Source organism: Melospiza melodia, chromosome 12, assembly GCF_035770615.1.
Source record: "Melospiza melodia melodia isolate bMelMel2 chromosome 12, bMelMel2.pri, whole genome shotgun sequence".
NCBI lineage: Eukaryota > Metazoa > Chordata > Aves > Passeriformes > Passerellidae > Melospiza > Melospiza melodia.
In genome coordinates, this window is record NC_086205.1 from 22567025 (window position 1) to 22590454 (window position 23430).

General features: G+C 42.5%; 1 long non-coding RNA gene across 2 annotated transcripts in view; it reads left to right on the plus strand.

The window, feature by feature from the left end:
* The first annotated feature begins 1702 nt into the window (after positions 1-1702).
* The window catches only part of LOC134423840 (uncharacterized), a 40759-nt gene continuing 19031 nt past the window's right edge, over positions 1703-23430 (plus strand). The window contains exon 1 of one of the 2 annotated variants that reach the window (XR_010029212.1): positions 1703-1790. This is a non-coding gene — a long non-coding RNA (uncharacterized LOC134423840). Of the gene's footprint in view, positions 1791-14359; positions 14496-23430 lie in introns of those variants that run through there. The other variant, XR_010029211.1, reaches the window with a different exon arrangement.

Below are 23430 nucleotides of genomic sequence, written 5' to 3' on the forward strand. Positions count from 1 at the left end.
ATGAAATCAACAGAATACTATCAAGTTTTACCACAATTAAGCTAAATATATACTTAAATGATATAACATAGTTGGTAATTGCAATATCTCTCTGACTTCCTTCCAAGGAACACTCGGCATCGTTTCTGGAGCATGGGTGGCTGCTAATGGTAATGATGATGCTGAGCTCTCTCATAATTTTATACTTTCAAAGGTACTTTAAGCCAATTTAGAATCAAGATTTGACCTGCAGAACTTCAATTCTTGTGAGCTCATAAGACAAACCTCCTAGGCTGAGTGGATTTTATGGCCTCCTCAGCGTGTGGGTTTGATGGAGAGAGGGTGATGCAGACTTACAGCCCTGTGAGCATCTCACTGAGAACAGGCCTGGATCCAGTCACTTGTGAGACAGTGCTCACCTGTAAAGCCATCTCCATGCCGTTGTGCTGAACACCTTTGGGCTCCAGGAGATAAAAATGTTTGTCTTGGGCCCTCAGTGAGGGGACAGCTGTGTGCTACAGCCCTTCAAGCAATTGCTGCTTGCTCAGGGTCTGGCCAGGCTGTGGTGTTGGTGATGGGCCCGGGAGGCAGGAGGTTTGTTCCAGTACTTTTCTCAAAGTTTGCCAGATGCATAAATAGCTCAAGAGACTGCTCAGTATTCCCCACTAAAGTGGGACTCTGCCTACGCTGGCAGCTCTGTCTTCCTGTAGCTCATCATTGTTGCCATTCTGGGCACCGGAATTGAGCGCATGCTCCAAATTTATGTTTACAGACACTGGAATCCACTTTGTAAGAAAAGACAAGGCAAGTTTGTTTGTACTTCTACCATTAACTTAACATTTATATATTTCTTCAGAAAGATAAAAACTCAATGAACTTGATGTTCTAGGAGGTCTTTCCTGACCTTATTGATTATAAAATGATTCTTATTACCTCGTTTTGAATATCCTGTCTCCATCTAACCTTGCTTACTGTATATGATACCATTTGCTGAGAGGGAGTTTTCTGTCTAACTGAATACTAGCTTTTAAATAATTTGGTTTAAGAATTGACATTTTTTTTAGGTCACTGAAAGGCAAAGGTCAGAAAAAACAAAGACAGATTGCATGTACTTCAAATGCTGTTTGCCCAACTATAATTAGAAATTGTGATTGATATGGCATAAAGAAACTATTATGACCATATATTAAACAGTGTTTATTTACTGAATTAGATAGATTAGATAAGTAAAAGAGTTTATATAAAAGAATGCAGAGTTTTTAAAGTTTCTTGGTTTACAAGTGTAATGAGCCAGGTTTAATTTAATGTTAAGTAATATGCAAGTTGATATATTTCGGAACATGTGATAACGTGTTCAGATTCCTTCTAGAATATGAAATTATCACCATGATTTAAAAGCAGCTCTCACGGGTCCAAAACCATTGGAAGAAAAACCCCTTGGTAAAAGTGCACTACACGAAAAAGAAGTGCTTCCTCTATGTCTTTTAAACAACAGTAAAGAAAGGAAAAAGCATTTAATCTTTCCCCTTTTTATAATGCCTTCTGGAGGCACAGTATCCTCCTATCTATTTCCCAGTTTGTGGATATATAGAGTATCTTTTCCTTTTGCTCTTGCCTGCTAAAATCAGCCAGTGCAATTAGGTTGTGGATGTAACCACCTGGGGATTTAGTATGGTAAATATAGCACTTAAAAGCTTTTTGTTTTCTCTTTTCTTTAGAAAACAGTGAGATCTCTGCTCTTAAGGTTGTCTTCATGAAAATGTCCACTGGATGACTACGTTAAAGAAATGAAGAATGAACAGACAGAAAAGGTAATTATAAGAAAAAGTGAATTTCTAACTATATGCAGAACTACATCTATCACAGTGGATGTGTATTTTTCATTACCTACATGAGATAAAGATTTCTCAGCTCAGCTGCATGAAAGGAATTGTTTTATGTCCATTGAAAGATGTCTATTTCTATTGGACTTTCTGATTAGTCTGTGATGTTCCCTGGGTGATTAGTTCCCAAGACTTCCATATTGAGAGCTCATCATTCATACCCTGTGCATGTTCCAGAACCTCTCCCTTGACCAGGGGTAAACAGCTCATTTTTTGCCAATTATTGGCATGCACAGTCCAAGCTGAAGCTCAGAGTTTTTGTCTCTCAACCACTACAAAACTTCTGGGCAAACAGAGCTTTGTTTTAAAACCATTTCAAGCAACACTGAGTTCAGCAGAGGTCAACCTCCTTGGTTTTTTTTCCAGTTTTCTGAATTAATTTTACAGCTTGAACTGTGTGCTCTGTGCTTCTGAAGGCAGACTGCTGCCATTGGAAGTGTGACTGCTTTACATAAATTTTGGCTACACCCCTGTTACACTGCAGGGACACTCTGCTGTCCAGGGATAATCCACGGGATTGCACACTGGGACTACAAACACCCATCACTATGATTATGAAGACTTAATCATCAGTTTTGGTGTCTACCTTACATGGACCTATCTAAAACTATTTTTGTGCTATACTTCCAAAAAACCTCCACCCAGGTCCAGTTCTTTTTTCTCTCTGCTTATCTCACTTTCCATTGTCATGAAATAAGAGCAGAAGCCCAGGCACTATTTCACCCAGCTTAATAGACTTGACAGACAATATTATCCAAGAAAAATCTTGACATGTTGCATTTGTAGGAGAAATTATTTAGGTAGTCAGAGACTAGGACTTTGAAATCTTTCTCTGCTGAACATAATTTTATATTAACTAATTCTGCTAGTGCAAGAAAATATGTGTAGGCTGGTATAAGCCTTCATTTCTTTGCCATAAGAATGTGCTTTGCTTTGTGTGGAAAACCCAACCACAGTGAGCTGGGACTGCTTGAGGCAAACTTACCAAGTTTATGCTGTGCTGTCCCTCATGGGAATGTTTCTCTCATGAACAAAATTGTCTTTACTCCTCCATGCAGTTATTTTACCATAGAGATTACTGTGAGTAAGTAAACAAAGTGAACCTCTTCTTTCACTATCCTGCCTGATAAATAGGTTCCAATATATCTGCAAAGTTAAATGATAGAATCAGGACAAACAGAAAATGTTTTACATTTTATAGGCACAGAGACAAGTAGCTGGCCATTTCTGGTGAATTTATTTTCAACTTCCTTGGGAAGATTAAGCTAGCTGGAGAGTTTTCAGAAACATTGAGCCACTCAGAGGGGCTTTCTGCCTGTTGTTTTCTGTACTGAGATATTGGCTTGGGCTTCAAGAGCCTCCACACCATTTTCTGCTCTGCCTTCCTCAAAGCAGCAGCTTTCAATCTAAAGAGTCACCATTTAGTCAGAGCAGAGACTGGGCTTGTCTTGATTGCCCCACATGTGTAGTTCCTGTCTTCTTCCTAAGAGTTTTTTAGAAACCGAAAATATTTTTTTTTTAGAAAAAATAAGAAATATTGAAGAAAGAGAATCTCAGTGGGAATGGTCCAGCTACTTCAGTTTTTTGACAGCTTAACCAAGTGTAGCTGTCAGTGTGCGGGGTAACTCAGTAAAAGGCCACCTCTAAGTGCTCTTAGGTCAGCTGGGAGGAGTCAGGTGTAGCTCTTGAAAAGCAAAAAAAGGACCAAATGGGTCCAATACATTTGCATTTAGCATGACCATACAACTGTAAAATAAAGGGAATTCCAAAAGGAAACCCTTTTTGTCACACAAACACTGAGCCACTGCAAACAAATCGGCAAGGCTGAGGGTCCAGTTCCCTGGGCTGGGCCTCACAACACCATGGGTGATGTCAGCCTGTCAGATACTGCTACTGTCACCACCCTATTACTGAAAATATCTGTGAATTTCACTAGTTTGCAGAAACTGTCAATGAATATCTTAATCCATAAGCATAGAAAACACAACTATTTTACCATACAATTGTGGAAGCTAATCCCTGGCAAGGTCATTACTTTCACCACTTCCCTTGTAATCCCCCTCATACACGTACAAAATAAGGCTCTGAAGCCTAATCTTTCCAGTGCTGAAAATGAGACTTTTATGCAAACTGATAAAAGTTCTTTGTTTGATTTATCTGTAAACCAAAATAGTCTGGTAGTTTGCCTTGAAGTTAAAAGAAAAAAACATACTCTGTCAAATCCTGTGCATTCCTTTTTATGTATTTTGTCATTTCCCCTTTATTAACTCTGTCCTAAGGTTGAAAAGAAGAGTGCACTCCAGCTTCCATTTACATACTGTACTTTAGCTTTGACTTTTTTTTTGCAACCTGTTAAATTTATTGACTATAAGCCCCTTGAGCTATTGAAGAATATGCAGCTTACATTAGATATCTTTTGAAAGATGCTACTGGTAGGCTGTTTTAATGTGTTTGCTCTCTCCAGATACAATTTGTCTTACATATTCATTGGTTTTTAGTGCCAAGACCAGTTTCTTCATTGTAGCTGTTGTTTGGAAGTCTCGCTCAGATATTAAGGTTTAGTAATTTTTCAGTGCTGCTCAAGGGATCTGAGTGTCAAATGAAATAATGAGTGGGATTTTGGGCATTGAAAACCCCTAAGCAGCTGGCTTTGGAGATCTCAATAAAAAAAAAAAAAGGATATAATTCAAGATGGCATGAAAGACACTTTGGGACATCTAGGATGTTTTATATGTACAAATAGAGCTGGCCAAAAAGTAGTACTTTCCATTCCCTGACAATTATATTTCATTTTAATTTCAAGATTTCATAAAGCCTAAAAGTCAGAGAAAATTTCATTTGCAAAATGCTAGCACATGGAGCTGGGAAAACAGAATATGTTCCCTGCATACTGCAGCTGCTTTTTCTAGTGATGGAGCTGACTGGAATACTGATTTCATTAAGCAAGGGCTCTGGGTGGGAAGGGTCTCCTTTCAGATCAGTCAGGGCTTTCAGGTGCTCACTTTCACAGAGAGAGTCCAGAATCCTGGAGAGAGATCTCAAGGCACCCAGACTTCTCCTGTGAGGCTGGTCTGCAGTGTGGGAAGGGGATGCTGTGTGTTCTGGGGTTCTGGCTCTCACTGATAGGAGCCCCATTCCTGCTCCATGCTCTGATGAGAGCTTTGGAATATCATTTGTTCCACAGTACAGGTGTTTGCACCTGGAATCTGAGCAGGCAGGACACCCACACAGCATGGATTTCACAGGACAGAGTAGAGACAGCTGGATTGGGATTTTCAGATTTGTACTGCCATAAGTATCCTGCCTGATCAGCTTAAACATGAGCTGTAACATTCCTCAATTGGTAGCCAGCACCCCAAAACCTGTTGTGCCTTGGGACAGAACTTGGACATCCCTTCAGATTGTCTGCATCCTGCTCTGTGTGCAGTCACTTGGCAACAGTCCTTGTACACTTGTGCACCTGCTGTGGTGTATTTGTATTTCCAGAAAATCCATACCAAAAGTCAAACTCCTTTCTCTCTGAAACTCCAGGCACTGCCTGTGTCTCCAGTGAGGTGCAGGTGAGGTCTCTGTGCGCTGCAGCCCACGCTCCACGTTGTTACCAGCTCATGCCAAGCTTCCAGTTCTTCCATCCAGATGTTCATACCTTCCAAATCTGTTTTTCTGAGGAACATTTGTGGCCCCAACAAGGACAGAAAAAGAAAGGTAGTTCAGTGAGTGTTTCACATGGAAAATACTAATTATACTTTGGCTTTCAGTGAAAAAAGGTGGGGAGGTCACGGTGTCCCCATCCCCACTTCTTGGTTTAAACCCTCTGTGGCCACATCATTGTGGGGGTGATCTCTCCCTACAGGGAAACCAAGAGAGCCTAAAATATTTCCATGCCATTGTTTTCATAGCACCTAAAAACTTTTACAGGCACAGATGTTGCAGCTATTAATGAAATAAATGTAGTTTAAGTTACATTTACTCTATAGTAGGAGTGGAAGAGAGATATCTTTTGGCTTATAGTACACATGTCAAGTAAATGCAATTGTCTATTTCTGAAGTCTTATAGTTCCCATCATCATAATTAACTTAAGTAAAACTGTATTTAGCTTGCATATGACTTCAATTTGCTGCAAAGTAAATCACCAAATAAATCAATAATTTACAACCTAGCAAACAGCACAGAGTTCTCCAAAAGAAAAAAACAAACAAACAAGCAAGTCTTTATGCCTAGGCTTTTCTGAATGCAGCACTGCTCCTTGCCTTGCTTCTCTGAGAGAAATGTGACAATTTCCAACACCAGACATTTTCACTCAGGCAAGCAGGAATCATGTAAAACCAAACAGATAATGACACAAAACAAAGCTTTGATTAGGAGCCCGTGAATAATGATCCTTTTCACATATTCAATGTCTAGGATGTTTAACATTTATTTTACATTTAGAATATATCAAGCAAGTTGCCCTGATTAGAATTTGGTATCAAGAGAAACACATTTTATTAGACAGGGAGCGTGTCAGGGCTTGGTGCCAACCGGCTGCAACGAGTTATGTTACAAACACATCCAACACCCACATTTGGAGAAGTGCAAGAGTGAACATGTTTCTTATGTTCCTCTTTCCTGCTCTGTTTTCCTACAAAAATCATAAGAGGCAAGTAGAAGTTATCTCTTGGTTCCTACATAGGAATAAAAAGGTGAAAGAAATTTTCCATGGCATAAAGAAATCACAGGTTTACATTGTTGAAAATTGCTGTTGGGCTTGGATGCTTTTGTACAAGTCATTGCTATGGAGACTGTATTAATTGGCTGCATTTCTCATGTGGGGGTAGGTAATACTCAGTGAACTCAAAAGGTGGAGAAAAATAATTTTGATATGTGTTAAATTAGTTGGTGTTTCGTGTTGCCTGGAGTGTGGCAGGGACCAAAAGCATAACAAAACTCTGAAACTTAGGGATATTTAGAATAAAGAGAACATCCATAGGTGAAGTATTTAAAATGAGTTTGGGACTAGGGGCTGTTAATCCTGATTTCAGAAAGCAATAAAACTCCCTCATGTTTCATTTCACAGCATGAGCCACATATTTTCCTGATGAATACTGGAAAGGTATTTTGACTGTACATATCTAATTCCACATTTATCACAGAGATTTGGCACCTTGCTCTAGAAGTTCTAGTTCTGGCTAGCATTGGGGAATAGTTACTAGAAGAGATGACCCACAAACACTACCCTGGTGAGTCCCTTCCTTGGAGGAAGGATTTTATACAGCTGCTACACTGGTTGGTGCCCTTTGTGTCTTTCTCAACGTATTTGCGGCAAAAAGCTACTTATCCTACATCTGTGGTACTTCACATTTACACTGAGGTCTCATGTGGTATTACAGTAATCATTGTACTTTTAAGATAAATATTTTACAGAGGATCAATGTGAAATTATATTGATATGTATGTGTCTATAAGCAATGAAAAGACATCCTTTAGAACATGTCACATTTTGTTTTCTGAACTATATGCTAACGTGAAGAAAAATTGTGACTGCATGCAATCCCCTGAAGTCAGAAGTAGGAATATAATTATATATCAGAAGGAGAACATTTTAAAGGTTAAAATTACATTGTATTTCCATAGATAGAGATATTTGTATTTCATTAACTAAAATGACTCTTGTCTCTCAACACTTCAGGAAAGAAATTATTTTTGCATTTGTTTTGGGATGAGTGAATATAATCCCAAATATTTATTTGCATCAGTGTGCAATGTGCCATTTTCTCAAATGAGGGCTGGGTGTATTTGCAGAGCAGACACAGAAGTGTGTCTGATTACCTCACCATTTCTTTGTACCCAGCATAGATGGAGGCGAATTAGAACTCATCAGCAGGAGGGGATTTTGTTTTCTTCCCAGCCAAAGCATCAAAGAATCCCAGAGCCCAGTTTAAGCTATTCAGACTGAAAATAGACTGAATTTTTTCTTCCTCGTTCCAGTAAATACTTGTGTATTACTTACAGTGAGATTCTTTCAGGAGAGATGCTGAGAGCTCTAAACACCCGTGTTGACGATAATGCTCAGTAACCAGACTCAGGCCTTTCATGCAGCTGCAAGATTTGCTGAGCAGAGCTGTAAGAAAACAGCAGTTTTTGCAAAAGCCCAGGTATGGATACAGGTATACAGGCAAAAAAGTCTATTTGCCAATACATCTTTCTGTTTAGAGACCTACAGTACATTCCAGTGTGTGCCAGCACAGCTCCACCTGCAGACAAAACACTTCAAATATGAACAAGGTGAAAGATGGCTAATTAATTAGGCTGTATGTCTCAGAGCTTTACAATTTGGTGTTCCTTATCCCTCCTGGGGTGCAGGTTATTGATACTGAGAGATTTAGTTCCTGACTCTGCAATTTTGATTCCTGCGGTGTACATGATGCTAAGCCATGTCCCTGATTGCCCAGAGCAAAGAGAGTTTGAAGAAAGCCAAAGGAAACAGCTGGAGCCACCTTAGGGCTGGCAGCAGGCAGTGTGCTCTGAATGCTCCATGAAATGAGATTTGGGTGCATGCAGCATTTGGTGCTCTGCCACCATGTACCAGCTCCTCACTAACCAGGACCTGGGCAGGAGACACAGCAGAAGGTTGTGCCTGGTTTCTGCTGATAGTTATGAGCAGCTTGATATTTTCAGCATTTTTTGTCAGAAGTCTGTTCCCTGGAGAAATTATGGGTGTGTCTAATCAAAAAGTGATCTCTTAAAGTGATCTCTTAAAATGATCTCTTAAAGTGATCTCTTAATTTCCCAAGACCTTGTTTTCTATTGCAGAGGTACTGCCCATGGTAATAGTTAAAATTATCTGTCACAGATCACTGAAATCCTCATTTCCTGTGGAAACACACTGGTCCAGACAGCACTTTGGCAGAAAGCATTTCTTTCCTTTGGCATGTGGTGTAAAGGGGAGAGAGAAACAGGGATAGGAAAATAAATGAGATCTCAAGTTGCTAAGGTTGCTCTTCTAGAAAGCCAAGATGTGGGTCACATCTTTGGTGTGACCTGAACAGAGCAGGGGTCATTGAATTATTGATTCAGAGAATTGTGGAATCATAGAATGGTTTGGGGTGGAAGGACCTTTCAAGGTCTTCTAGTTCAGCTCCCTGCAATGAGCAGGGGCACCTTCCCCTACATCAGGCTGCTCAGAGCCCTGTCCAAGCTGATTTATCCAGGGATGGGGCAACTACCACCACCTCTCTGGGCAACCTGTTCCACTGTTTCACCACTGTAATTTTGAGGTGAGGATGTGACTCCAGCTCCTGCCTTCTGGTCATCTTTCTCTTCAGTGGAACTTGGCCATGTTAGGGGTAGTGTAGGGTAGTATGTCATGCTTCTTTTTTTTGGTTTGTTGGTTGGTTGGCTGGTTTTTGGGTTAGATTTTTAAAATTTTTTTGTTTAGCTGTTGTCAGCTTTCTGATAGAGATGAGGAGATTTTGTATCTTTAATAACTGTTGCAGGCAGGAAATTCTGCTGCCTCACCCTGGCAACCTCACTAACCAGCAATCTGCTTATTCTCTGTGTCATTTCTGTGGTGTAATGGGCATTTCTTTGTGACACATACAACATTTGTTGCTACTTTCTTGCAGCTGTGTGAAGCTCCCGTTTGACATATGTTTCCATGGAATTAGTTAAATTGTGCAGCGAACAGATTCTCTGTTTCTGCTCAGTGTAGCAGGGAAGGTAAAGGTTATCCCCACCATAGGACACGGGGAGGAGTGGTCACTCCTCCAAGCTGCTTCTGGACCTGCACTGATGGTGTTTGGTGAAGCAAATCTGCTGCAAATTACAGCATGTGGTTATAGATCAATTTATGCTCCTGCCTGCTGCCAACAATGTGCTGTGCACCAATGGAGCTAACTCGGTAAACATGCACTCTAGTAACTGAAAATAACCAAGTGTTGTTGAAAGGAATAATTAATTAATGTTTGTAAAGCACTTAGAAACTGAAAAGCACCTTATTAGCGCTAAGTGTTCAGGGGCCTGGCTTTCTCATCAGAAGGTAAAGTCCTCGTCTTTGTAAGTCTTAACTGAACAAAGCATTAAGGGTATAGAGCCTTTGTGTCTGATGTCCTCAGTCAGGTGTTTTTGTGCCTAGCAGTCATTAGGATGCAGTAAGTAAACAAGAAGAAACTATAAATGGCCTGAATCAGCTCATTTCCACTGATGCCAGCAGAATCAAGTTGATTTACATTAGCTGAAGATCAGCCAGGGAGAATCCAAAGCACAGCTCCTCTCCTTGGTGTCAGGCTCAGCCAGAGCCAGTCACTGGTTTATTCTCTGCAGCTCCTGCTTTTGTGAACCCAGCTGCCAGGAATGAGCACAAAACTGTACCAGGGCACAGGGGTCCTGTGCAGTGAGTGAGGTGGACAAATTGGATGGCTCAGATTTGCTCCCTGGGGCAGGCAGCATGTCAATGAGCAGCCTCTTGGTGGAGAGAGGGATTCCTATTGATCAGCTGTGCCACGCAGGGCTGAAAGGGAGACACCTATGGCTGACCCTGTTCCAGAGCTCAGGAACATGGAGAGTAAGAATCTCTGCCTTTACTTCAAAGGTGCCTTGGCTCCCTCAAAACAACCCCAACTCTTCCTGATGTAGAAGCCACTGACTGAAGGGGGGATTTACTGGGAAGGGTTAGAGGGATGTGAGCCACCCAGAACAGAACCATCTGGGGAGATGCGGATGTTCCTGGGAGTGTGAGCCAGCCCCAGCAGCCCTCAGCTCCTGCCACACACCGTGTGTGACACCACCCCTTCTGTGCAGCCATCCAAGGGCTGCTCTGCCCCTCCAGGAAGGGGCAGCCCACAGTCAGCATCCCTGTCTGCCCAAGAGGGTGCCCATCTGTACTTCACTCTCTGTAAATAGATCAGAAGCTGTGGGAGCAGGAAAAGAAGGGGAAGGAGAGGGGAAACACTCTTATGGCACACAGGGAGCTGCAGGAAAGGGTTTAAGACTAATTGGCCAGAGAGCACAGAGAAAAGCACTGGCCTGCCCATCACAGCACACACTTTTAAGATTTTTGTATCCTTTTACCACACAAGTTTCCTTTCTTCAGCCAGAATTTTTCAGGCTAAATATGATTATATTGGGTATCTGTTTCATATTTATGAGTATCCAGGACCTCCATCACTCACACTTAACTTCCAGATGAATGAAAAACCCAATAATGTGGCCATTTATGGTGCATGAGCAGTGTGCCCACATATGCATCACACACAATCACTGCCAGGAGTGCTGGGAGAGGGAATCCAGTCTTTGATCACTTGGGTGTTTCTTCTCACAGGAGATCAGTAGCCCCTTTTTTTCTACTGGGCTAATTGGCAGAGTAAGAAAGGTTACCTGCCAAGAAAATCCAATTAATCAGCCCTTGCTGCTCCTGAATAAAGCTCCATGGCTGATAAAGGGTTGCAGTCAGAGAGAATCAAAATAAGCCACCAGGACATCAGATATTCTGTTTTTTCAATCTCTGCACCAGCCTAGGGCAGAGCATGTTTGGCTCACTTCAGTGGCAGTGCTGGAACACAGTGTGCCAGAATTCCCCTCCATGATGTCTCTGGAAGAGCTGTGCATTACAAGGATTGGTTGACAGTTCTCTTTGTGATTAGCCATCTGTTACAGATCCGTTTATTGAATCTGAGAGGGGAGAGAACCCTTGCACGTCCTGCTTGCTCCTCACTTTGCTTGAGCTCGCCATAGGGAGTTTTGTACAAAATGCATAAAGAACAAAAAAAAAAAAAAAAAAAAAAAAAAAAAAAAAAAAAAAAAAAAGCAGCTTATTTTAAAGGGAAAAAAATTCTTGTGGCTCTGTGTATAGTAAAAGTCATTATCATTTGTCTTTATCAAGATCATAGGATTAGAGCACTGGATAATTTCTTTCTGGAGGCTGGAATAAGAAATTGAGAGGTCTCTCAGAAGTCCAAGCAAGATTCTGGAGCTGCTCACTTGGTCCCAGTAACCTCCTGCCCCACAAATCCATAGCTATGGAAGGGAAAACTTGGTGTCAAGTCCTTACATACCCTGAGTCTATTTCAGCCAAAGTATCCAAGTTCAGAAATTTAAGAGAGCCAAAGGCTTTGTTTCTAAGTAGATCTAAGTAGATTTCTGAATCCAGATGAAGTGATTTGGGTGACACACAAATGGACAAAGAGTCCAGCACAGGCAAATGACCCAATAGAAAGTTCCACAGATGTCAGGGCAGAAGGTGAATATGTGATAATTAATTCTTTCTCCTGGGTTATGTGATGCTAATTGACTTGGCAGCAGCACCATCACTGTGATTCATTGGCTCTTGGATTTTAGGCCAGAAGCAGCAAAGATGATGGGTTGGTCCTACTGCCTGCAAAAGAACCTCACCTGGTGCTTTCTCCACCAGCCCCCCAAATTCTGCTTAAATTACCATTTTTATTGAAAATCCAAGCTTATTAAATAGCTATAGAAAATGCAATAGAAAATGCATTGGGTGCTTGGGTAAGTAGATCTATAGGTAATTGGGTTTTTTTAAATTTGCAGCTTATTTTTGGTATAATATTTATATTGATATTTCCATATGATTCTATTTTTTTTTTGTCTATATGAACCCCAGGAAAATTAGGAAAACAGACAAAAAAATTTGGTTTTGTTTTTTAATTTTTAAATTAATCAGAGGCATCCTCAGTGCATGAAGTGGAACAGTTTAGCTCTCAAGCAGTTATGATACAGGTATCCAGATGAGGCAGCAGTCACAAAGATGTTATTTCCTTGTTATGTCATGATCATATCACGTACCTGTGTCATCTGTAAATAGAGTATTAACCACCATAAACCTTCAGGAGCTGAGAGAAAACATGGTGAGTTCCCAAAGGTGTAAGTGGACTTGTTTGTGTTTATAAATAAGCCACCAAACTGATGTGATTAAACAGTCTCTCCATCAGTGTCTTGGCCCTTCTTTTCTCCATCTGGTGGGCAGGCAGGCAGAGTAAATATATGCCATGTGTTTGTTTTCTACAAAATGAGCTGTGTTAGTATTTCTTGTCACTATGAGGTGGTACCTACCAACCATACCAAATATATTGATTGACGTTAAAAAATGAGGAGTTACCAGGAACACAATGACATGCCACCCAAAGCACAGCATTTTATTAAAGGACATGGCAGCAAACCATAATTTTTATTTAAAAAAAGCTCAATTACAGACTTTGGAGAAAATTAAATTTATCGTTGAGCCTCAGTGTTTTGAAGCTACCAGTTGATTCCTGGAAGTGACTTTGAAATGAGTTTTGGGAAATCATTTTAGTATTGACTTGGGCCATAATGGTTGGCTGTTGCTTTTTTGTATAAGATTGATTAAATTACTCTGAACAAGCTCCAAGTACGTGTCCCTCTCTGAGGCCAATTGTGAATATAACCATAATACACTCTCTAAAACATATTTCAGAAAGTAAATAATCTCTAAAACTGGAAGAACATCATTGCACTTTCCAAGACTAAGCAAATGAACTTGGTTCCTTGTCTCAACATACATCACTTCTTTTTTTAATGCTTCCTGCTTCCTCTAGTTTCAAAAAACTGGCGTTATTCGCTAGATTTTCTCTGTGCACTACAATAGGAGTTAATTTTTGACAAGGCCTTAAAGAAAGAACTAGTTAAGAAATAAGTGTATAATATGAGATTCCATTTTATCATTGTCTAATAAGAACTGCCAGTTGTTCTACTGATTTCAGCCTTTATCTCCCCTCTGAAATGTAGATATTCCTTCATACATCAGCAAACTCAAGGGAAATCAGAGCCATGTTGTAGCAGGTTCTATACAAGCACATGGGAATGAATGATGTTAATCTAAAAAAAGTTTGAAAATTAATGCCATATATGTGAAGATAAGACTTACCCACAGCTGCTGAGTGGGCCTGGTCTGGAGGCAGAAGAGGAACCCAGGTCTTTGAAGACCCAAACCCTATCCAGTGAGCTCTGCTCCCAAAACACTGGCTGCTCTGAGTTTTTATCAAATCTAAGGTATGTACTTCAAAAGCTAAAATTAAATGACAGTGAGATACATCACCAAGAAAACCCCAAGAGGTCACTGGTGCATGGTTGCCACAAGGACAGGAACAAGAGAGACAGCAAGTGACAGCTAAAGAATAGGAGCCAGAGGAAGGAAACAGCAGAAGTTTTGGGAAGAATTTAATGTGATCAGCTCCACAGAAAGATTCTTGAATGGTGACATGGCATTTTCAGGCAAGATTCAAGAAAAACAAGTTTGTGGGAAACAACCTTCCAAAGAACAGCCTGCTGCACTTCCCAAATTGTTCTGAGTTCCCATCTGAGATGGAGTAGGCTATTTGGAGAACAAAGCTCTTCTAAGGACATCCGGTTCAATAAGGGTAAGGATTTCTAGGGTGCTGATATGAAGGATTTCTCTTTGCCTGGCATGAGTTTCCATGCTAGAGGTGCTGCACTGGGATTTAGGCCAAAAGGTCTGGGCAAGCTTTGGTTGAGAGGCAGATGAGGTTGGCTTGCAAAGGTTGAGATTTTCTGTTCTTCTTAAGTGTCTTTAACTCCTGCTGACAAGAGAAATGTGAGTCCTCAGAGGCCTTGAGTAAACAGGAAACCTGCAGGGACCAGGGTGAGCTGGAGTTGGAAGAGTGAGTAACTGCAGTATCCTCTAATTGCTTCCAAAAATGCTCTCCTTCCAGTAGTCTCTTGTTCAAGGCAAAAATATTTGGGTACAACTCATGGGGGGAATTGTTATCTACTTCAACAGCAGAATCTATTCTCTCTTTCAGTACCTGGTGTGAAAGTTGTTTACCATTCTTCTTGGCCTCACTTTCTTTCTTGCTGAATTAGACCCTTTAACAAGACCAAGTGATGTGTGTTCTATACAGAAAACTTTGAAATGAAGCAGGATTGTTGTACCTTGTTCAAAGCCTCCTTTCAGGAAAAGCTTGACTAACACAGGGAGGCTTCCAAGAAATTTGTTCCCCAAACTGTTTTTGTGAGAAAAGAGTTTATTGTTTCTTTGATTGTTTGTTTTAATGTTTATTGTGTTTTCATTTCAAAATATCTGCTTTTCTTTTTAATATGTGCCTTGCCCACAAATATTGCTATGAAGGAGCCCAGTATTATGGTCAGCTTTACTCTACAGTGATCCAGGGAGGAACAACAGATGCTTCAATGACATTCTTTAGGTGTATTTTTCTGGTTACTAGGAGTCATTTCAATAGAGGCACTGCAATATTCAGCGTGCTTTGCTCAGAGCCTGTGCCTGCCATGGGAGATCATCCAGCTCTGTGGCTGTGAGAGACAACAGAAAAGCAAAAGGAATAGAAATAAGAGAAGGAAAGAGGATAAATGTAGGCAAGGAAAGCTCAGAAGAGGCATTTCTAGTTCTTTAAGGGATTTCCAGTGCTTGATCTGTGGAAAATTTTCATCCACTTCCAAACTGGGCAGAAATTCCTTTCAGGAAATGCCATCGCTGACCCCCAGCAGCTGAGATAGCACCATGGGCCAGGCTGCACCAGGGACTGGGATCAGACATTAAATAACACACAGACCTTACTCTGAGGAAGAAAGCGGAATAATAGGCTGGATATCTTCCATTTTTGTACTTCTGGCAGTGTCCTGCTAATGAAGGTAGTGAATGGCTCAGGCAGGATAAAATATCAGCATGTGCAGATAAATATTGCTTGGACTTGGGGCAAGAGGCATGTAAGCGATAGAAGTTTAATTTCTGGTTAAACTATAGCTTTTTTCTGGGCAGAAGAAGCAGGAAGGGTATTTCAGAAGGCAGCTGAATGTGTCCTGTGTTTTTACTCTCTTTTGCCATGTAGTCATTCATTCTTCGACCTTCCCCTATAACTTCCCATTATTTAATTTTTCTAGGCAAAAATCTGTGATCCTAGCCAGAGTCACTCCCTGATATTCTCTTTCCTCTTCAGAATTTTCTTATTTTCTGGAGAACAGCTTCTCAGTCTTGCCTTTTCATACCAACAGCATGTCACTTGCTTGGAGTTAATGCTCAGCAAAACCAAGGCTGCAAATACTCATTCCGTGTTTAAAGGATGTGTTTGAAAAGATTAAATAACAAAGAACTTGGTGTTGCTCAGCCCAAACAGGCACTGTATAAACCACTGAGACACCCAGGAAAGGGTTTTCAAAAATTCCACCAGAAGGTAGGGATATTTCCAGAGGAACAGTGCTTAGGTTATCAATTCCAAAGCTTTTCATTAAGACCAAAATTCCTAAATGCTATCTTCGTCTTTGAATACCTTTTGCCTTAGCACTCAGTGGTTATGACAGCTACTAAAGCAGTTCTGTGCTTAACATTTTGCTCCAAAATCCACCTTAAATATCTAATTATGAGAGCCCATAGGAATTATGCACTTTAATTTGCTTAGATCTAAAAATGAATACCATTTACATTTCCACCACTGAGGATACAAGTTCTCCAGTCTTTAGTCAATGCCACTGTTAAATATACAAATCAGACATGTTTGAAAAATGAAAAAAGCCCCCACCTTGGAATGTTAGTTCAAGCATTTTTTGTCAAATCTAATACTTACTGCTTGCCTTTATTAGCTATTAACTGAAAACTCCTTAGAATATGTCAGCAGAGATATTTATTGCTGTTAACAGCATTACATGGGATTCAGCATCTAAAAGCTCTTAGCCTGCATTGTGTGCCAGAAGTGTGGGAAAAAACAGCTGGAGAGAATTTTGTGGAGCTGCTTGTTTGAGGGTGGATGCAATTTTAATTCTGGTGTCTTGTCCTCAGTAATGAGAGAGGTTTTGTAGGTTGAGTCACAAAAAGGAAATAATAGTCTTTGTTTTACTATTGTGGCAAGTGTCAAACCTGGTGAATAATGCAGATAATTTTTTGGAAATTTGAAGTGGAGACTAATGTATGTTTAATGTCAGCTCCACTGTTTTCCTTCTTTGTTACTCTGCACAAGTGCCATAGTGTTTCTCAGAAGTAATAAAAGGTACAGAACAAGGTCTTGAGCAAGGACTGAGTACAGTTTTTATCTTGCACTTGTGGCTCTTTGGTTTTAAACTCATTTTATATATTTCCTAAGCAAAATAAACTGATCACAGTCTTCAGCCTTTTGGGGTTGGTTTGTCCTCAGTTGCATCTTTAGATATTTTATGGAGTATAGATTAAAAATGTACTCTTACTATCAAAATTGTAATTATTCCATCTCTCATCATCTTCTTTTCTCTCTCTCTTGTTTGGAAACAAAAGAACAAATGAAAGATGTAACTTATTCCGTCTTTATGCAGAGATGTTTGTTAAAACTCCTGTTGTTCTTGATGCTCCTCAACTCCTGCCAATTTTTCTACAGTTTTTTGTTTAGGTTTTTGGTTTAGTTTTTTTTTTTTTCAAGATACTTTAGTCCTGAGTGATGTCCTCTGGATGAAACTTTTATCAGTGCCCAGCACCAAAGAATAAAACCTCCCATGTGTTTATATGTGCCAGTGGTGTCACCAAGGAGCAAGATGAGATGTGCACAGCCCTGCACTGTTCACAGGCACTTCAGCTCTGTTCTTCTCTTGTGATCCTGAGCAGGACATTGCCACTTGCCCAAAGTCATCTCCTTGAATCTGGACCATCTTTCCAATTTATCAAGATCATTTTGAATCTTAATTCTGGCTTCAAGAATGCTGTCACCCTTGATGGTTTAATGTACACTGTAAATTTTACATGAGTACATCTTCCATCATTTAAGCTAATGAAAACACTGACAGGCCTCTATCTGATATACCTGCCTACCTTTAGATAAAGTATTCAATCTTCTGGGAAAGTGCATTTTCAGACACTTTGGTACTATTGTGGATTTGTGTGAATAGATATTTTTTCACCTAGATTTTATGAATGCTGGATTCTCAGGGTAAATAGAGAAGCTCCCTTTTGCATCTATCCTCTAAACAGTTATTTGGCCAAACAATATATTGAGTCTTTTGTGGATTTTATTTTTTTTTTTTTTTTTTTTACTTCAGGTGCTCAGGAATAAAATATTTTAATGAAATCCCTGAGTATTTTTGTTACAAAGTCTCCTGTCTGATTTCTGTGCCATGGTTGCAGCAAATAAGATGGAGGGCTTGAGGGTTTTACTGTTGTGCCACTTTAGGTGATTGAAGATATGAACAAAAAATGTTCAAAGTGTCTGTATAACCACCCACGAAAGAGGCTTAATGCATTCATTCAGGCTGCTTTCCTGAGAGTTAATTTACATTTCATATATTTGAGAGTCTCACATGGAAAGATATTTTTATGATGATTTTTAATACAGTAATTTGATGAGATCACAAAGATTTACTTTGGAAGGATTTATAATTAATTTCTGCATATAAAGAAGGCATCATTCCACAAGTGTGAAATTTATATTTATTTGTTCCCTATAATATTTCATGAAGGAGACAGAAGAATAGGTACAATTAAAGAGCCATAGGATCTTCTGGTCTCTTCTCTCCCTGTCTTGTGACTGCTACTAAAAATTTTTCAGTGGAAAATCTGTGAAGAAGGAGACAGAATCCATGTCTCTTTAAGAAGCAAGAATTAAATTATGAAAAAAATCCTGGATTCCATACACTGTGTTAAACTTCCTCTTGTCCTTTCCATGTTAATTTATATTCTACCCTGTCCTAGATACAAGATCTTTTCCCCAAACTGCCTTCAATAATACAGAACATTGTTCAAGGGAAGATTTTGCTTCCTTCTTTCTTTCTTTCTTTCTTTCTTTCTTTCTTTCTTTCTTTCTTTCTTTCTTTCTTTCTTTCTTTCTTTCTTTCTTTCTTTCTTTCTTTCTTTCTTTCTTTCTTTCTTTCTTTCTTTCTTTTTCTTTCTTCCTTCCTTCCTTCCTTCCTTCCTTCCTTCCTTCCTTCCTTCCTTCCTTCCTTCCTTCCTTCCTTCCTTCCTTCCTTCCTTCCTTCCTTCCTTCCTTCCTTCCTTCCTTCCTTCCTTCCTTCCTTCCCTCCGCCACTTCCTTCCTTCCTTCCTTCCTTCCTTCCTTCCTTCCTTCCTTCCTTCCTTCCTTCCTTCCTTCCTTCCTTCCTTCCTTCCTTCCTTCCTTCCTTCCTTCCTTCCTTCCTTCCTTCCTTCCTTCCTTCCTTCCTTCCTTCCTTCCTTCCTTCCTTCCTTCCTTCCTTCCTTCCTTCCCTCCTTCCCTCCTTCCCTCCCTCCCTTCCCTTCCCTCCCTTCTTCCCTCCCTTCCTTCCCCTTCCTTTCTGTTGAACATGTGATGAAAAAGTGGAATAGCAGTCAAGCAAATGCATTTTTAGGAAAATCTTGTGGGGGTTGGAGGACCAGGCATTGAAATCCACCTGAGTCACTTCCTCCTGCCATGTCAGGTGTCCTCAGGAACCCAGAAAGTCCTGCTGAAGGCAAAACCTGCTTCACTGGTATACCACATCTGTCTGGGGCATCATCAGAAGAATTCCTGACAAATCTTTGGGGGAAGGACAAGATAATTAAGGAGCTGACTTTGGGATGTGAGCTGTTAACTTGCGCACTGAGCTCAGAGGAGCAGGAGACTTGTAAATGTCACCATCAAACCAGATATTTATTAGTAGGAGCTGACACACTCCAACTTCCCAGTAAATGGTGAGAAAATATTCCCTGTCACTTGAGACTTTTGAAACTGCAGCAGATTGAACGTGGCCTGAAAAAAAAGTCCTTTTTGCGCTAGGGCGTACGCGGCCCTATGTCCGGCTAGCTGAAGGGGTGAGAATGGCCGACGCCCCTACGCATCAGAGGCCAGCCCCCCTTGGCGTCCTGGCCTCGGGCTGGGCTGGATCTCAGAGTCGGACTGCCTGCGCTTTAGTGGACGAATAAGGAGGCGACCACTTGCTCGGGAAACACGTCGGTTTATTGAGGAATCCCACTGCAGTGGGCAACCAACTGATGGTAGAACCCCGGGCAAATGGCAGAGAACAGGGGGAGTAACAAGGTTTTAAAGGGAGGGGGTGGAGAAGGGAGGGAAACCCGGCAAACCAATCCATGAATAGGTAGGGAGGTACATAACATAACTGACATGGGGATAAAGCCAATAAACGTAAAACAGAGGAGGGGCCCCGGGACACCAGCCAACCACGGCCCCCAAAGAGAAGAAGTTTCTCGAAGCTTGGGAGGAGTGGGGGTGATTGACTGGGCCCAGGGAGGAGAGAAAACTTACTTATAAGGTAAAATCTGGGAGGGGGAATTACATAACACAAAGGATTGACAGTGGAGGGGGGAGGGGTTACCCATGGAAACTAACCAATCGGGAAGGCAATGGCGGGAAAACCAGGGGAGGGAGGAACCATTCCACAGAACTGGGGGGAGAATACATAAAATAGGAAAATAACTGGGGAAATCAAACAACACAACACAACATCTCCCCGTTTCTTAACAAATAAAATAAAGGAACATAAAAGTCCATGTAAACTCAAGCTTCGGGGACCCGCGGCTGGTCCGGCCAATCCTCGCCTTCTTCGAGCTGGGGCTCGTCCGCCCAGGGATGGCAAACGGGCGACACGGTTGACCCCTCCTCTTCTACAGCTTCCCCGGCCTCCGAGGAGAGGTCCCCCAGCTCGACGTGCTCCTCGACGGGCACGGTGGCGTGACTGACGTTCGGCGAGGTGGCTTTTGATACCAGTCTTTGAACCAGGCCGCGAATCACCATAACGAAAACTGAAAGGACAATCAAACTCAAAACAACTTTAATAATACTTTCAATAATGGAAGTGGCCCACCCGCTCAGGCCCCAACCCTTGAAGAGGTCCCCCAGCCAATCAGATGTCTCTTGTTTAACTTGATGTACAAGGTCTTGAAGTTTTCTGATGGAGTGTCTGGCGTCCTCAGCTCGAGAGGACAGGTTCAGACAGCAGAGGCCCTCAAACTCCTCACAACGATGGTGATGGAGCAGCAATAGAAAATCTATTGCTGCTCTATTTTGGAGCGTCGCCTTCCTTGTTATTTCCTCGTCTGTGAGGAGGTCGTAAAGCGCAGCTGATGTAAGATTTGCTTGTTTAGCTACCCAACACTCTAGGCGGCCCAATTCACCTAGAGCCTTCGCTACCGATACCCAAGGCAACAGAATGGTAAAGGCAACGGATTTTGAGTGAGACCAATGCGTAATTTCATCATCACAGTCTTCGGTGAGGCCCTTCAGGTCTCTTTTGGCTCTGTCCAATTCAGCTGTGATGTTCGTTCTTTTCCAATTAATAATTTGGGTAATGTTGGGAGTAAACAGCGTCAGCCGGCCAAAAGTGCACGGCCCTCCGACCAGGCCAGAGGGGATGCCTGCCCACGCTCAGTCGCCACAAATTAAGAACACGCCTCTTGGAAGGGAGTAAGGGGTCCGTCCAGTAGTGGTGGGGCCAAGGATCTTGAGAACGGCCCGGCACCACTGTTTAGCTTGGTACTCTTTCTTGGACTGGCGGACCACCTCACTACCCTTCTCTATGGGGGTAATGCCATAATCAAACTGAAAACAAACGGAGGCGTTGGCTGACCCGAGGAGATGTAATTCAGTGGGCTCGGAGGGTGCAGGATCCAGCCTGACCACTCCGTCTCTCCAGGCGTTGGACGAGTCAAAATTGGGGAGAATGGTAAGACTCTGGGATAGGATTGGGGAAAAGGCATGTCGGAACGTAACAGGGAACTCGCCTGGAGAGGAAGGGATCCCCACAAGGCAAGACGACATCGGGTCCTCTGCTGCGCCGGTGTCTAGGCACATACTGTCCTGTCCTAACGATTGTGCCAAGGCACGCCAGACGTTGACCTTTGGCTGGGGGATGACCCACGGCTCCGAAGGTGACAGCAGGAGTCCGCAGGTCAACATAAGCATCATCAGTGAACCAGGGTTGGGAGACAGCGATGTTGATACCAGGGCCATTGGGGAGGTGCAACTAAAACAAAAGAGACAAGGAAAAGTATCACGAAATCACAGGAATGGTTCCTCACCAAATAACCAATTTAAATAAAATGCGCGGGGGGTGCTTTCTGGAGCCGGGGGAGATTGGGATGCAACATAACACAAGAAATCCAGGGGTGGAGGTGAAGAAGGAGGGGAGGGCTCCTCAGCTACTGGGAGGAGATCAGGAGAGAAAGACAAAGGATTGTTGTGTGCCTTCCTTCGCCGTCGCCAACAAGCCTGCCGGACCTGTGGTATTGCCTCCTGCTTTGTCCTCTGCTTCGGGACGAAGGGCCTGACCCATTTAGATGGTATCCACTTGGGGCCTGAGGGAGTGGACAAGCAAGCATATCCCCTCCCCCAGGTCACCAGGTCAAAAGGGCCCTCCGTCCGCCAGGTCTCCGGATCTTTTACAAGAACCGGGGGCCTGGCTTTCGGCTGCAGCTGCTGGTGACTGCCGAAGTGCCGGACCACCGGAGGATTCTGGCTGTCAAAAGAGCAGTTCAGGAAATTAAGTGTGTATAAGGCTCTTGCCAGTCGGACGTGGGGGGTTTCCACCTTCATCGCCGATTGTTGTCGAGATAAGATCTTCTTAAGGCTCTGGTGGGCCCTTTCCACCATGGCTTGGCCTGTCGGGGAATAGGGGATGCCGGTCTTATGCACTATTCCCCATTGCTGCAGGAAGCTCCGCAGCTCCTTGGAAGTATACGCAGGGCCATTGTCTGTTTTTAGGGCCCTAGGGATGCCCAAGACAGCGAATGCCTGAAGCAGATGCTTCTGGACATCCGCTGCCTTCTCTCCTGTGTGGGCGGAGGCATAGATAGCCCCGGAGAAAGTGTCCACTGAGACATGGACGTAACACAGTCGACCAAAAGACGGGACATGTGTTACGTCCATCTGCCACACCTCGCAGCTTGCCAAACCTCGGGGGTTAACCCCCGAGGTCACAGTGGGCATTTGATCTTTCTGGCACTGGGGACATGTGGCCACTATCGCCTTAGCCTGGTCCTGCGTAAGATTGAATTGCCGAACCAGGCCAGGCGCATTCTGATGGAACAGTTGGTGGCTGATCTTAGCCTGACCGAACACGTCCTTGATCTTGCCTTGAGGATCAGTTCGGCTACCAACTCTTGTGGCCTTGTCATTCTTTTGGACCGATGGTGACTGAGGAACACCCACTCTATTATCAAGAGGGGGTCACCCAGCCCTTGGTCCCTTCTCTCAATGTCCCATTGATGGATGATGCCATGGAGGTGTGGCAACTTTCCCAGAATTATGAACTTAAAGGGCAGGCCTGGGTGATACCGGTGGGCCTGCCTGGCCGAAATGGCCTTTTGGATTTTCTCCAAGGCTACCCGTGCCTCTGAGGTGAGAACCCTAGGGGAACTAAGCCCCTCTCCCCCTTTCAACAAATTGAAAAGGGGGGCTAGGTCTTCGGTCGAGATGCCCAGCCAGGGTCTCACCCAATTTAAGGACCCACACAGTTGGTGAACATCCGCTAGGGTCTGGACTTTTGTCCTGATAGCCAATTTTTGCGGAACAATGGTCCGCTTAGTAATTTCAAGGCCCAGGTATTTCCAAGGTGGCATCCGCTGAATCTTATCCTGCTGGAGCTCGAACCCTGCAGCAACCAACGCATTGGTTGTCAGGTCAAGCGCATGGGCAAGCAGACTGTGGTCGGGCGCAC